Source organism: Cibotium barometz, chromosome 45 (assembly GCF_041138505.1).
Source record: "Cibotium barometz isolate CiBa-2024 chromosome 45, ASM4113850v1, whole genome shotgun sequence".
NCBI classification, from domain to species: Eukaryota; Viridiplantae; Streptophyta; class Polypodiopsida; order Cyatheales; family Cibotiaceae; genus Cibotium; species Cibotium barometz.
This window is the reverse complement of record NC_141090.1, coordinates 46817593-46834407: the sequence shown is the minus strand read 5'-3', so window position 1 is coordinate 46834407 and position 16815 is coordinate 46817593.

Sequence of the window (16815 nt, the reverse complement as noted above, 5' to 3'; positions counted from 1 at the left end):
TTTAAAATTTTTCATAACAACATCCATCTCAATTTTCATAACACCCTCTTTTCTTAAAAAAATTTCATAACACCCTCTTTCCTTTAAAAAAATTTCACACACCCCCTTTTAAAAGTTCAACTCCACCACACCCCCCATTTTCACACCTCCCCCTCTAATTTGATGCCCCCCACCCCCTTTTTTTCTTTACATTTTTCATATGCCCTCTCCCTGCCCCCAACATAAATTTTATTTTTATTAAACCCTCCCCCTCCTAATATTTTTTCTATTGAACCCTCTTCTCCACCACACCCCCTTACATTGGTCGGCTTGAGCATAGACTTGGTCAAGTGCAGGATGACCACGTAGTCTTGGCTTCTTAGCAAGCCCACCCATGGCCACCCATGGCCATGGTACAGACAATGCCATGCTTTACGGCCCACACATGGCCGATCTTGGAGATAAGTGGAATGACACTGACCCACATTGACAAAGCTGAGAGCGAACCCCACAATGGGCAAGGTGAGGGTAGTAGTACCCACTAGACGATAAAGCTAGATGGACTATTGGCCATGCTAGGAGGTGGGAGCATGGTCGATCTTGGTGGCGACACATCAATTTTTTTTTGTGGTGCTACAATGATGGTCTAAGGTAGTCCAAGTAGCAAGAGGGCATTTCCAACATTGTGGTGATTTTGCGTGCTTCCGACCGACAATGGTGACACAAAACAAAGATAGAGAGAGAGAGAGAGAGAGAGAGAGAGAGAGAGAGAGAGAGAGAGAGAGAGAGAGAGAGAGAGAGAGAGAGAGAGAGAGAGAGAGAGAGAGAGAGAGTATGTGGGCATCAATGTGGGCATCAAAAGAACTGAATAGTGGGCTGCAACCCTTATAATCTTCACTAGAAATAACATGGGGGACTTCAATGTTAGGGACACTTGTTGGGATAAATACTAGAATACCACCATAGATTATTATATGGTTATAGTCTCTTTAGGAAACCATAAGGGATTGTTGGAGAACATCTTGCTATGTAAGAAGATGAATTGGGAATTGTTGGTAGCCATATATATATTCAAGACCCCTATCTAGTTAAAGAACAAAGTGGATCATCTTATGCTCCAGAATCTCCCTAGGTGCAAGTTAATTATTCCTTTTGAAACAAGAAGGTATTTTAATCGGGATCACGAAAGAGACGGTCTCCCTAGATAGGAGAATATCTCAGAATTGTCTATAAGAACTATTGTACATATAACTCTTCATACTTTGAAAGAAAAATAAAGGATAAGTTTCTTAGAGTTTTAAATTAATGATTATCTAATGCTATAAAAAAGTTATGGTTTGTCCCAAATCAAACGAACACAATCCTACTACACTTATTGGGATATGTTGAGATGGTCAACAAAATGGTAGTTGAATAAATAAGGACCAAAGGTGGTGGGTCGATACGAGAAACATTACTTTGGCATGGACAAAGAAACTCTATGTGGTAGAAGATATGGATCCGAGACCTTAGCTCATGCATTGTTTAGGTTCCTTTTGAACCTTTCCCAGTATTGTCACTAATTTTGTTGTCAAAAACTTAAATCTACAATTATAATGTAATTGACAGGAGAATTGATCGAATGATGAATTCCATCAAAAACTTAATAGTCTTTTGGCTCGTGTGGATTGAGAGAAATTTATGATTCCTATGGCTTCATAGGTTGTGATTGAGAGAAGGTTGTGATTTCTATGGCTTTGTAAATTGATCGAGGCCATAGTAGAAGAAGGAATATATAAAACCTTATGATCTATGTAATAAAAAGGATTGTCATCCTTATGAATAAGACCAATATTCTTATTTAACGTCAGAACTTTAAATCTCATAGAAATTATATCTTGTCTAAAGTGATTTTGAGACTATGAAGTGTAAAGAGCAATCAAAATTACTCTTATTAATGATTATGAATTAGTAATCAAGAGAACTTGATTATCAAGGAGGCTAAGGTTTTTTTAAATTTAATTGAGAGATGTCAAGTCACAATAAACACCAAAATTCCATAGATGCTTGTGGTGTAGTCACACCACAATGAGGATCTGTATGACCCTCTTCATAGATCCCTGTAGGGATCCTTATTAGGTGACAATGCAAAGAAATGAATAACTACCATTGATGTGTATTTTGATTTGAACATGATGCAAAGAAATGGATAATTGCAATGGAAGAGTATTTTGATTTGGCCAATTATTATGAGGCCAATAAAGCAATAATGGCTTGATTGAAGATCGATGGTCTTGCCAAGAGTTGTAGAAATTAGCTTGCCAAACCCAATAATGATATGAAAGTCAACTTAGCTAGAATCAAAAGACATGTTGAAATGTCATTATCTTTCACCAACCCATGGTCATTCAAAGATAAATGAGTTATTTTCTTGTACCCAAAGGAATTGACCAATAGATTTGTACCAAGAAGAATTCTAAATATGCTCCAGATATGTCTAAAGAACAATTATTGAGTAGGTTTGTCACAATGGGTTGGGAAATATTCTTACTAGCAAGATCAAGTCACTGAGGCCAACCTCTATAGTGGACACGATGGTTAGAGACAAGGCCAAGTTGGAAACCATGTAGCTAAGTCAACCTCCCCTACCTGCCTGAATGGGGACGACCTTCTATGCCAAATATGAGAAAATGCAAATCTTGCCAGGACCTAATATCTAGAAAGAGCAAGTAACAGACCCAACCCCCCTCCCAACTCTATTCCTCTTTGGAGAGCTCAACCAAGGAATAGTGGGGCTCATACACTTAGTCTTATGGATGAGGAGGCAAACAAGTAAAGCCATGTGCATGCTATCATGTGGAAGCTAGAGGACACAACATGTAATACTTTGTGATTGAGGCTTGAGGTTCCCACCAAGGTATTCCCTTCAAGTTACTCCATTGATTTGTGCACCCATTCATTTTTATCACTGTCATGGATAAGCTAAATCTTAAATCAGTTAAAACTTCTCCTAAGGTAGAACTAGTAGATTTATTGCTGAATGTTGGCCATGGAAATGTACTCATTCTTGGATAGTTTCAAGGGCTATAATCAAGTTTTCATGATATAAAGACAGGGAGAAGACATCATTCATCATAAAATGCGGGGCAGTGGCCTCCAATGTAATGACATTTGGCTTGAAGAATGCACCAAGAACATTGAGTCAGGCATAGTTGTAGCTGATGCATTAACACCAACAAGTGTTGAAAAGAAGAAGTCAACAAACTATGCACAAGATGATTGAGTAATTTTTGGACTATAGTTATGATGTATGCATGTCAGTGATAGATAACAATGTCTAGTACTTTGATAGTGGTTCTAACATGCATATCACTTCCCAACGTGATTTATTTTGCTCCCTTGAGTCTGCTCCTTAAAAAGGCATTATCATATGTGCAAACAACTCCTCATATTAAGTGAAAGGAGTTGGTAAGGTTGTTCTCACTACTACAAATGGTGGGACAATCACTCTCTCAAAAGTATTGTTTGTGCCAAGCATTGAAAAGAACTTTCTCTCAATCTGTACCATTACTAGGGTAAGCCTAGTGATTAGATTTATTAATGATAGTGGGTGTACAGTTCATGACCTGAGTCATGGAGACATCATTAAGGTATCCGATACTCTAAGCCATGGGCTTTATAGGTTGGACATGTATGAAAGATTGACACATAATGTTTGTTCAATTACTACCACACATGCTATGGGTGACATAGATCTATGGCAAGCCTGCTTTGGTAACTTGAATTTTGGTAGTTTGTTGTGCCTTAAAAGGCAAGGGATGGTGTCAGATGTAGCATTATATGGTAGTGATGTGTGTGAACACACTTAGGACCGTTGGGGCATTTTTTCCCTCACTAGGAGGTTTTTTCCCCCATGCGTATGTACACCCTCTTATCTACTCATTTTGGGGTGTGTACTTATCTTTTGTATCTGGCACACATTTGTTCATTCTATTCTAGTGAGTTTGTGTGCTCTCAAGCTTCTCTATCTTGTGTGTATGCATTGTTGAAACCCTAACCCTAATTTCAATAATTGGTATATCAGAGCCCAGGTTGTGATGTTGGAAGCTAAGACCTCAACCAAAGTGTGGCTTGAGGGGGGGTGTTGGAGATGCAATCCACACTTCTAGAGAAAACCAGCTCATGTGGTGAGATTGGGTTTAAATCTTGGCAAGTTGAGGTTTCTACAAATTGGATTACTGGAGGTCACCTAACACCTTAAGGTTGGGGTTTGGATGGCTAGACCAATTTGTGGAACACCTGCTTATGCAGGAACACAACTGGGATGGGTGACTTCCCGGGAAGTGGGAGGATTCTTGAGAGCACACAAACTCAGTAGAATAGAATGAATAAATGTGTGCCAGATACAAAAGATAAGTGCATACCCCAAAATGAGTAGATAAGAGGGTGCACATACGCACGGGGGAAAAAACCTCCTAGTGAGGGAAAAAATGCCCTGGCGGTCCTAAGTGTGTTCACACACATTCTGCTTGGGCTAGATGTTATGACACACGAGTGTCCACAAGTGGGTTTTACTTTTGTCTTGGTGATTAATGTATATCATGGCTCAGCAAGAAGCAGCCTACAATGGCCACTTCCAACTGTGAAGCTGAGTACAAGGTAGCTTTTATAGCTACAGTTGAGTGTGTGTGGCTCAGACGTCTTATGGCTGATTTGGGTGTTGGACAGGCGCCTAGCACTACCATTTTCACTGACAGCTAAAGCACACTAGCAGTTGCAAGGAACCCAGTGTTTCATGCTCACACTAAGCACATTGAGGTGTATTACCACTATGTTAGGGAAAGACTCTGCAGCAGAGATCAGCTTGATCTATGTGCCTACACATGACAACATGGCAGATTTATTTACGAAGGCTCTTCCTCGTGAAAAGTTTGAAGCTTTCGTAAAGCTTGGAGCTTACTGCCTTTTCAGGATTGATCGGCCATACCCTGTACATGTTCACATCATCACTCCGGGGGGGATTTGTAGCATTATATGGTAGTGATGTGTGTGAACACACTTAGGACCACCGGGGTATTTTTTCCCTCACTAGGAGGTTTTTTTTCCCATGCATATGTACACCCTCTTATCTACTCATTTTGGGGTGTGTACTTATCTTTTGTATCTGGCACACATTTGTTCATTTGTAGGATTTGTAGCATTATATGGTAGTGATGTGTGTGAGCACACTTAGGATCGTCGGGGCATTTTTTCCCTCACTAGCAGGTTTTTTCCCCCGTGCGTATGTACACCCTCTTAGCTGTGTACTTATCTTTTGTATAGACACCCTCTTTTGTAATGGAGAGCTAGCTTCCTTGACACTTGATCTAGTAGTCTGCCTCCCTCCTCGATCCTATTTTTCTGTCTCCGATTGAGATTCCCTCTTAGAAGAAGAAGGTGTATACTGTAGTGTGTTGTATACAAATTATACAACATTTTCGAGGTCTGCGGCATGATTCGAGCACGTTTTGGGCATCGCAAGGTTTCTACAAACATTTTGGAGAGGCATCATTTTGGATTGGTTCTGCTCGATTTTGGGTGTTTGGGCTGTGTAGCGACAAAGATTTGGTGTGCAGCGGCATCTACAGTGTCTTCAACAACATCGACCATCATACTTTTGTTCTAGTAACACTCTATTCTCTACTCTGTGTTATTTTTCATACACTTTGCAAGTGATTCAGACAGTTGGCAACCATCCAGGGTTGCGGTTGCATCAATGAATACTGAGTACTTGCAGTGTGTTGAAAGATTTTGCATTTGGTAGAAAGTCATGGGGCTGGCAGTAGTGATGTATTCAACATGTTGTCTACTAAGGACAAACTTGATGGGACTAACTACCCATTGTGGTCCTGTATGATGAGGCATGTACTAGTTGCTAAAGGCCTTTGGAATGTGGTCGGTGTGGTAGTGAAACTCGTCTTGTTTCACAATTACTAGTGCAATCAAGTGCTGCAGGTACATTTGAAGTAGAATCTGATACAGATGTGGCTTCTCGACATGCACCACCAGTACCTGCAATTGCTACTCAAACGAGATGGGATGGAAGAGATGCACATGCACATGCATTGCTTGCACTTTCTGTGAAGCGAAGCATTGTTCCTCATATTCAATCATGTAAGACTTCAAAACAGGCATGGGATGCACTTGCTGCATTATACCAAGTGCGCAATGAAGCACGTGTTGCATATCTGCGCAAACAGTTGGAGTCTGAGAACATGAATTAGGAAGACTCAATGGATAGCTTTTTGACCAAGATCAAAGATTTTAAGGAGCAGCTTGCTAGTGTGGATGAGATATATCCTGATAGTACATTGGTGCCCACAGTTCTCAATGTTTTGCTGGATTCTTATTAGAGTTTTGCCTCTACCCTTAGACTCATGATGAAGGGAAATCCAAATGCCCTTACATTTGATGAGCTGGTTTCAGTACTCTTGCAAGAAGAGCAGTCTAGGCAAAACGGATCTAATATGCGAGTTGGTGACCAAGCTTTTGTTGCCAATCAGAAAGGCAAAGGTAAAGTTTCTTCACATGGTGGCGATAAGCCAAAATCAGAATCCTCAGGTAAGGATGCAAAGAAAGAAGGTGATAAGCCTAAAAAGAAGGGTAAATGTCACTATTGCAGGAAACCAGGGCACTACATACATGAGTACAAGAAAAGGTTACAGAAGGAGAAAAAGAAAAAATCAGGCATGGTTGTGGCTGATGCATCTACACACCAAGTGCAGAGAAGAAGGAATCTATAAGTTTTTCTCAAGATGATTGGGCATAGACTGTACATTGCAGTTATGACCCTTCTGTTCATGATGTATACATGTTAGTGGAAGAATCGGATGCTTGGTACTTTGACAGTGGTGCTAGTAAGCACATTACTTCACAAAAAGGTTTGTTCTCATCTCTCGAATGTGTCCCAAGTGCAGGAACCGTCTCACATGTGCAAATGGTTCCTCATCTCCTGCTGTCAAAGGAGTTGGTAGAGTTGTGCTCACTGCTGCAAATGGGGGTGCATTTACTCTTTCGAAAGTTTTATATGTGCCAGGCATTAAGAAGAACTTGCTGTCAGTTTTAGCCTTAGCCTTGTCAGGGCTTGACAATGAAATTTGTGGATGACAGATGTACAGTTTAGGATAGAAATGATGGTTATTCTATCATTGCCTCAGGTACCTTGTTTCATGGCATATATAAGATGGATGTATTTGAGAAGTTGCAGCATGATACTTGCTCAGTCTCTACGACTAGTGCTATGAGTGATTCAGAATTATGGCACGCACGATTTGGCCATCTGAATTATGGCAATTTGTTTCACCTTCAAAGGTATGATATGGTGTCTAAGTTGCCAACTCTTGAGACCCCTACTAGACATGTATGTGAGGGGTGTATTCTTTTGGTGAAATGCATCAGGCATCATTTCCAAAGGATGGATCTGTGAGAGCTATTAAGAAATTACAGCATATACATAGTGATGTATGTGAGGACACCGTCTATTGGGGGATATCTCTACTTCGTCACTTTTATTGATGATTACTCCATATATACCTGGGTGTATCCACCATTAAAGAAGAAGTCATAGGTTTTTATGTGCTTTAAGCACTTCATATCCATGGCTGAAAATGCATGTGATGTAAAGTTGGCACCCTTTGTTCAGATCGAGGGAGGGAGTATATGTCCAAGGAATTTCATGCATATATGGCTGAAAAAGGCATAAGGCATCAATGTACAGTGCCATACACACCTCAACAAAATGGTGTGGTTGAGAGGAAGAACAAGTCTCTCATGGAGATGGCATGATGTATGGTGAAAGCCCAAGATTTACCTCATGGCTTTTGGTTAGCGGCAACTATGTACACAAACTGTGTTGAACAATGCCCTACCAAGGCCTTGCAGTCTAAAACTCCTTATGAAGCTTGGCATGGCAGGAAGTCTTCTATGGCTCATTTGCATGTTTTTGGTTGTCTTGCTTATGCTCTTGTGGGATATAGACTCTTGTGGGATATAGACTCTACCATCCGGCCTCAAATCAAATTTTAGTAAGTAGAGATGTTGTTTTTGTCAAAAACTCAGTTCAACCCATGCTTTCATGCAAAAAATAGCAGAATGTATGCTCACAAGACATGTTTGATTCGCTCCTACCTTTGTTTAATGGAGAGCAACCATATGTAGAGCAATTGAATGCTCAACCAAGTGCTGAAATTCAGCCTTTGCAGGTGCAAAATCAGCCTTTTGATGAGGCAATTATTGAGGATGTAGTGGATGAGGAGAGAGCAGCCATAGAAGAATCTAGGCGTATGCCAAAATGGCTTGTGCAGACATTGAGGGATAGCAAGTTGGCAGCTCCTTTACCTCTAGCAGAACTCGTGCAGGTTCTCATCATGCACATTATTCTCATGTGGATCATGTTCTCATTTCTACTTTATGTAATGAGGAGAAACAGAGGAAGCACAGGATGATGATCATTGGATGCATGCTATGTAGGATGAGTATAACTCTATACTCAAGAATAACACCTGGTATTTGACAGATCTACCTCATGGCAAGAAGGCCATTGGTACTAAGTGGGTTTACAAGTTAAAACGCAAAGCAGATGGTAGCATTGATCGCTACAAGGCCAGACTTGTTGCAAAGGGATATGCCCAGCAAAAGGGCATTGATTATAATGAGACCTTTGCACCCACATCTCGTAGGACTACCATTAGGTGTCTCATTGCTTTGGCAACACATCATGGGTGGAATGTATATCAATTGGACATTAAGACTACATTCTTGAATGGTGATTTACATGAGGAGGTGTATGTATCGTAGCCTCCTAGTTTTTATGTGAAAGGCGGCGAAGAGTCTAAAGTATCCAGGTTGAAAAAGGCTCTTTATGGCCTTAAGCAGGCTCCTAGAGCATGGTATGAGAAGATTCATGCATACTTGGTTGCAAATATTTTTTGCAACAGTCCAACAGAGAGTACCCTCTATGTGAAGAGGAGTAAGGACACATTTTTGGTCATCGTTCTATACGTTGACGACATGCTGCTCACGAGACCCAATATAGATCAAATTTCAATCTTTAAGGCTGATTTGTAGTCATCATTTGAGATGTCAAATTTGGGGCCCTTGCATTATTATTTGGGGATTCAGTTTATCCAGCGCAATGATGGCATTGTTATGATGCCGTCTAAATATATACATAAGCTATTGAAGAGGTTTAATCTTGAAGACTGTAAACCTGTGGCAACACCTATGGAGATAGGTACTCGACTTAGTCTTCAAGATGGAGGAGACTCTTTTGATGCTAGTTTGTATCAGTAGGCTATTGGATCCCTTCTTTATGTATGCAACACGAGGCCAGATATACAGTATGCGGTCTTACAGTTGAGCAGATTTATGCATAGCCCAGGTACGAAGCATTGGTAGGTTGTCAAGCGGGTTTGCTATTTGCAGGGCACTCAGTATTTTGCATTGTTTTATCCAAAGGGGGGGTGAGTCACAACTGCATGCTTTTAGTGATTCAGATTAGGTTGGATGTTATGACACACAAGTGTCCACTAGTGGGTTTTGCTTTTGCTTTGGTGATTCATGTATATTATGGCTCAGCAAGAAGCAGCCTACAGTGGCCACTTCTAGCTATGAAGCTAAGTATAGGATAGCTTTTATAGCTACAGTTGCGTGTGTGTGGCTCAGACATCTTATGGCTGATTTGGGTGTTGGACAGTCATCTAGCACTACCATTTTCACTGACAGCCAGAGCGCACTAGCAATTGCGAGGAACCCAGTGTTTCATGCTCGCACTAAGCACATTGAGGTGCATTACTATGTCAAGGAAAGACTCCAGAGATTAGCTTCATATATGTGCCTACACATGACAACATGGCAGATTTATTCATGAAGGCTCTTCCTCGTGAAAAGTTTGAAGCTTTTCGTAAAGCTTTGGGCTTACTGCCTTTTCAGGATTGATCGGCAATACCCTATACATGTTCACATCATCACTCCAGGGGAGATTTGTAGCATTATATGGTAGTGATGTGAACACACTTAGGACCGCCGATGCATTTTTTCCCTCACTAGGAAGTTTTTTCCCGCGTGCGTATGTGTATACCTCTTATCTACTCATGTTGGGGTGTGTACTTATCTTTTGTATCTAGCACACATTTGTTCATTCTAATCTAGTGAGTTTGTGTGCTCTCAAGCTTCTCTATCTTGTGTGTGTACATTGTTGAAACCTTAACCCTAATTCCAACATCAGAGTTGCCAAAGACTAAGGCCTCTATCAAACATGTATGTGAGTGGTGCATTTTAGCCAAGATGCATTGGGCATCATTTTCGAAAGATGGATTTAGGACTATCTAAAAATTATAGCTTATATAGTGATATATGTGGTCCTGTGAGGATACCATTGAGCGGGGGATATCTCTACTTTGTGACTTTATTAATGAGCACACTTGGGTGTATCTATTGAAAGAAAAATCAGAGGTTTTTACATGGTTTAGACACTTTGTTTTTATGGCTAAAAATGTATATGCATATCATCAACCTCCACTAGTGAGATCATGCCACAATGGATGCTCTGGATGGGCTCTATGAGACCCCCATCCACTCCGCGATGCCCCCTCCGAGGGTGCTTGGTGGTGGAAGCAGCGTCAGCCTATCCCGCAGGAGGGCAGGGATCCACACTCAGGGCCTCGCCCATGGATATCTGGACAAGAGACTAGCCCAGCGGTTCCTCCGAAACTGAACCCGAAAAAACTTCCCTCGCTCGAAAGGCACGGGCGATTCCACCAAGAAAATCATCTAACGGGATAATTGATCTAACGAGTCAAAGTCTTAACTAACCAAACTAATCCGATCAAACTCAAAAGTCACATGGTCAGATCAAGGAATCATCGCTTTTTTTTCCCTTCAGCGAGGCACAGTCGTCGTCGCTGATTCCCTCCCACAGAACAAGGGTCTTCCTAAGACTTAATCTAACTAAAGTAACTTAATCGTCGTAACTATTTGTATAGCAGGAATCCCCGATTCACCCTAACCCTAACCGGGCCCATGGGTTAGCCAACTGCCCAACCACTGTATATTGGTGGGATTCCTTTATAAAAATTTGGTTATGTTTTTCCTGTGTACCGAGGAAAAGAGTTCCCAGGTCCCCTAGCCGGCGCTTCAAGCAAAATTTAAGGTAGGTATACCACTTACACACCCAATATGAAATTGCCATTATAACAGATTCAACTGTCTTTAAAACAATCCTCCAAAATATTGAGTCCATTGTTTTACAAAATATATCACCCGAACTTTTTTCCCCCTTTAGTGAGGCACAGCTGTCGCTGATTCCCTCCCACAGAACAAGGGTCTTCCTAGGACTTAATCTAACTAACGTAACTTAATCGTAACTATTTGTATCGCAGGAATCCCCGATCCACCCTAACCCTACCTGGCCCATGGGTTAGCCAACCGCCCACAATCACTGTATATTGGTGGGATTCCTTTATAAAAATTTGGTTATGTTTTGCCCGGGTACTAAGGAAAAGAGCTCCCAGGCCCCCTAGCTGGTGCTTCAAGCAAAATTTAAGGTAGGCATACCACTTACACACCCAATATGAAATTGCCATTGTAACAGATTTGACTATCTTTAAAACAATCTTCCAAAATATTGAGCCATTGTTTTACAAAATGTATCACCCGGACTCTCCATTGAAGACCAGCTGGTCAACCAATGAGATCCAATATCAAAATTTAGTTCACAAAAGTAATTCTTTTTAGTTCATACGCATGGGTGTCCTAGTAACCGCAAGCCCGTGCATCACCTAGTTAGAACCCTCTAGGATCCTACTTAGGTGTCCTAGCACTTCACTTAGGGACCGCTTCATCGGTCCTCGCCCATCCTATTGGAAGCGCACCATTTTAACCATATCGAGGCTGGTCAAGACCTCGGCAGACCTCGGCAGGCCGCGAGCGACGTCTCTCGAGCGACGACTTCCCGCCAGCTGTTGCAACGAGTCTCTCCTTAGTTAATCACATACTAAATGCTTCCTCCAGCACTCTGGCATAAAACAGTCCTTTAAAAGAAAACAGAGGTTCTATGCAAGTAGAATTCCCGGTTCAAGATTGGTTCCACAAAATCCTTTTCCCGTAATCTAGATTTTCTTAATGAGAATCATTGATCTCTCATCAGGGTAATCTACCCATCATTTGACTGAATTTCCAACTAGATTCTTGGTGATTTCGGTTAAGGAAAAATTACGCTAATTCAACGGTAATCTATTTTGTGTCAAGAATTGGAATTGGTCTCGAGGTTTTTGCTTGATTCAGATTCGGAGAGATGGGCAAGTAGTTTACTTGGCCGCCCCTCTCATAGTCGTGGTCTAACCAAAATTGTTCGGTTTACTTCTTACTTTGATTCCTAAGGATTTTCTTTAGATAAAAATCTACTGAACTTCTAACTGTAAGGAAAATTCTAACTTTATGAAATTCATTCCTTCCTAACTACAATAGATTAAGAAATAGTTCTATACGAGAATATTGGGATTTATAAAAATACACTTCTTCCATTAATCCAATTTTGGGTAAATATCAATTTGGTGATTTATCCACATAACAATATCTAAGAATATTCTTCCCACCAATTTAATTATAAACCCTAATTTTATAGGTGGAATTATGGTGAAAATTCCTCTTTTGTCATCAAAATTAATTAAAACCTTTTTCTACTTAAAATACCATAAAAAATTCTCTTTTAATTAAATATAAATATCTATTTTTTTAAATATACTTAAAATTTCTCTTTTTGTATTTAAATGATTAAATTCCAAATGTTATGGGAATTCCTCTTTTATCATTTAAAAATTGTTATGCATAAAATAAATTTATCAAAAATTTATCTTTTTTTTAAATTAAATAAAAATATCCATTATTTTAAATATGCCAAAAATTCCTCTTTTTGTATTTAAATGATTGAATTTTGAATGTCATAGGAATTCCTCTTTTATCATTTAAAAATTCTTACGCATAAAATAAATTTATAAGAAATTTCTTCTTTTTTAAAATAAAAATATCCATTATTTTGAATATGCCAAAAATTCCTCTTTTTGTATTTAAATGATTGAATTTTGAATATCATAGGAATTCCTCTTTTATCATTTAAAAATTCTTACACATAAAATAAATTTATAAGAAATTTCTCCTTTTTTAAAATAAAAATATCCATTATTTTGAATATGCCAAAAATTTCTCTTTTGCATTTAAATGATCAAATTCCAAATTTCATGGGAATTCCTCTTTTATCATTTTAAAAAATTATTATGCATAAAATAAATTTATAAAAAAATTCTCTTTTTTTAATTAAATGATTATGCATAAATACAACAAAAAGTATTCTTTCCTAAATATGGTCAAAATCATTATTTTGCTTTAAATTTCTAAACCTACAATATGGTAGGAGTTCCTCTTTTAGTATTATGCATAAAAATAAGATATGTATTTTTTTAAAAAATTTACCATAACTTTACTGCTATTACTGATAATTTTTAAGTTTCCTAAAAGAATAAAAATTTGTAATGAAAATATGATAGAAGATCTACTTTTAAGCTTAAATCTAAATTATCAATTTAAATCATAATTTTAACCATAACCATAATCATAAACTTAATTATGATTATCTCACTAGATTAAGCTAATTTCATTATTCTTCTTTTTTCAATTTAATAGGATAATATATTTCTCATTTAGAATCAAATAAAGTAGTTTTTAACTACTTATAAATAATCTAAAAGAAATAACCATTATTTTGTTAACACAAAATTATGAAAATACCATTTTCTTAATCTCTAGCTTATCAAGCCTAGATTTTGGTTTTGAAATAAGAATTTATCAATGAGAAGCATTCTTTTGCTAAAGAATTAGCCATAGAGATGACTATTCTTTTTGAGAGAGAGAGAGATACATAAGAAAGCATTCTAAATAAGCATAATGATCAATTTTCTCTTAATTAAATATTAAGATTCTTAGGGAAAGCTTGATTTGAAATTAAAATAACCATTTAGAAATCTTCTCAAGCTTGAGAGGGGTTAAGAGAAGTCATTTGAGGAAATTAACAAAAAACCATAAAAATCCATTCTTTCTTCAAGGATTAGCTTGTTTCTTTCTCTAGAAGTGAACCCCCCAACCAATAAATTGGTTAGCAAGAGGAGAAGAGAACTTTAAGAGTTTTTGAAGAGAGAGAGAAGCTCCAAGCTCCCGAAAAATAGAGAAAATTTAGGGATAATAAAATATGATTATTTTAATGTAATACTGGCATATGGTAAAGCTCAAAGATGAGAATACAAAAGAATGAGGGTCTATTTATAGGTGAGGGAGGCCACTAACTAAGTCCAACCGGGTTCTAGAATTTTGTAGCTTCAGTTTGTCTCAATTTGGACAAGATTTGGACTAATTTGACTCCCTTTTTGATCCAGTTCTATCGAGGAGAGATAAAAATATCACAATTTTTTGAATTAAAAAACCCTTCCACACATGTGAAAGAGGCACCTACCTCAAAGTCCCCCCCCTCCTTATTACCAAGGTGTCAAAAGTCCCCCCCTCCTTATTACCAAGGTGTCAAAAATGCATCATTTCTCCAAAATATCTCATTTTTTAGTAATATCTCTTAATTTTTAACTAATAAACCTTGTACTTAGTCAACTCTTCACCTTATGTAAGCATCTACTCATTTTTGGGTATTTTCTTCTATTCTTCTATTAAAAAATATCCTCTCTTTCTAAGCTTACATTCTAGAAAAATAAAAGATTTTAGAGGGATTCTCTCTCTAAAGATGGCATCCTACTTATAATTTCCATGGTCAATTCTAGGAGTTTTAATCCTATATATAAAAATACTTTTATGGAACTAAAACCTTACTCATATTAATCAAAACATCCCCCATATGAAAGAGTCATATGCACATTTTAGGTGCACAAGAAGGACGCACAACTTAATTTAATTAACCCAACCTCTAGGATTAACAAACTCTACTCTAACTTTTGAAAATCTTGAGTAATCTACTTGTGTAATCTTAAATCTTAAATCCTAACTCAATTGGTGATAATTATGGGCACCTGGTTGTCAAGAATATGTCCAAGGTGTTACTAGTCTATTTTTTCCTAAATTACAAAATAGACTAAGGTTCACCATCTAACATTTAAATATCAAGTTATTTGGTACTTGTATGATCAAAAGATCATGAACTATAATTAAAATACCATTTTCTATTCTCTATTAATTTATAGAGAATCTAAAAATAAAGGAAAACAATATTCTTGTATAACTTTCAAACAATTATATTCAAATGACAGAAAAGGACAAATGTACTTCAAAAGTTCAAATTTTTGAAAGGGGTTTGGCCACACCTACTTGCATATAACCTTAATTTTTAATGTACACCTTGCTGAGGGATGATGTGTAGACCTCCAAGCCCTACTTGCATATAACCTTAATTTTAATGTGTAGCCTTAGTAAGGGATGATGTGTAGACCTCCAAGCCCTCCAAAAGCTCTTGAGTTTTTCAGCTTGGGTTTAAGTGCCAAAAGTATTCCAAGAAAGTTATAAATATGCACAATTAGCTATGCAACAAGTACCTCTGCTAGGTAAAGTACCCTACGCACTAGTGTAGACCACAATGATGTGATGAAAAATAATAGCATCTAGGCTCTACATTCATGCATGTTTTTTGAAGGGGGCATTTGGCTTAGTATGTAGTTAAACTGGATTGTGTGCAACTAGGGGGGAATTGTGGGCACTAGAACTAATCTCATGCTAATCAACTCATAGTGTAGTTCACTAGAGATTTTGGGTAGGCCATGAATTAGTTAATTGTGGAATGAATCGAACCTTAGGAAAGGCATGTGCTATTTTGGTAGGCCATGAATTAGTTAATTGTGGGCTGAGGTGAACCTTAGGAAATGCATGTGCTATTTTTATCAAATTCAAATAATAGAAGGGAGCATAACATCAGTTTTGGGTAAACCATTTATCACTTACCACTTCCCAAATACTACAAGTTGTTTATTGCTTTCCACCAACCCAAATCTACCCTTGGATTTGCCAAACCATGGTTTTTCCAACCGTAGGTATTTAGCCCCTTGCTGATTAATTTAATAATGTCCACTCACCTGCAACCTTTGGTGATTAATTTAATAATGTGCACTCACCTGCAACCTTTGGTGATTAATTTAATAATGTGCACACACCTACAAGGCCTAGCTAATTTATTTTTATATGGATACCTTAATATTTTCCATCCCAAAATTTACATTAGGGAATTGGCACATGCTGAATTCATTTTTAACCTTCATTTCACCTAATTTTCTTATTTTCTAAATTTTTACTTTATTAATGCGAGGGTACAAAGACATGTACACATAGTGTTTGACTTATTTATTACCTTCTTAGCCCCTCCCGAAGATTTGGTGTTCATTCACCTGCAATCTTTGGTGATTAATTTAATAACGTACACTCACCTGCAACCTTTGGTGATTAATTTAATAATGTGCACACACCTACAAGGCCTAGCTAATTTATTTTATATGGAAACCTTAATATTTTTTATCCCAAAATTTACAATAGGGAATTGGCACATGCTGAATTCATTTTTAACTTTCATTTCACTTAATTTTCTTATTTTCTAAATTTTTACTTTATTAATGCTAGGGTACAAAGACGTGCACATAGTGTTTGACTTATTTATTACCTTCTTAGCCCCTCCCAAAGATTTGGTGTTTGACTTATTTATTACCTTCTTAGCCCCTCCCGAAGATTTGGTGTTCAACTTATTTATTACTAGGCCCCCAAGGCCTTATTTAATTTTTTGGGCAT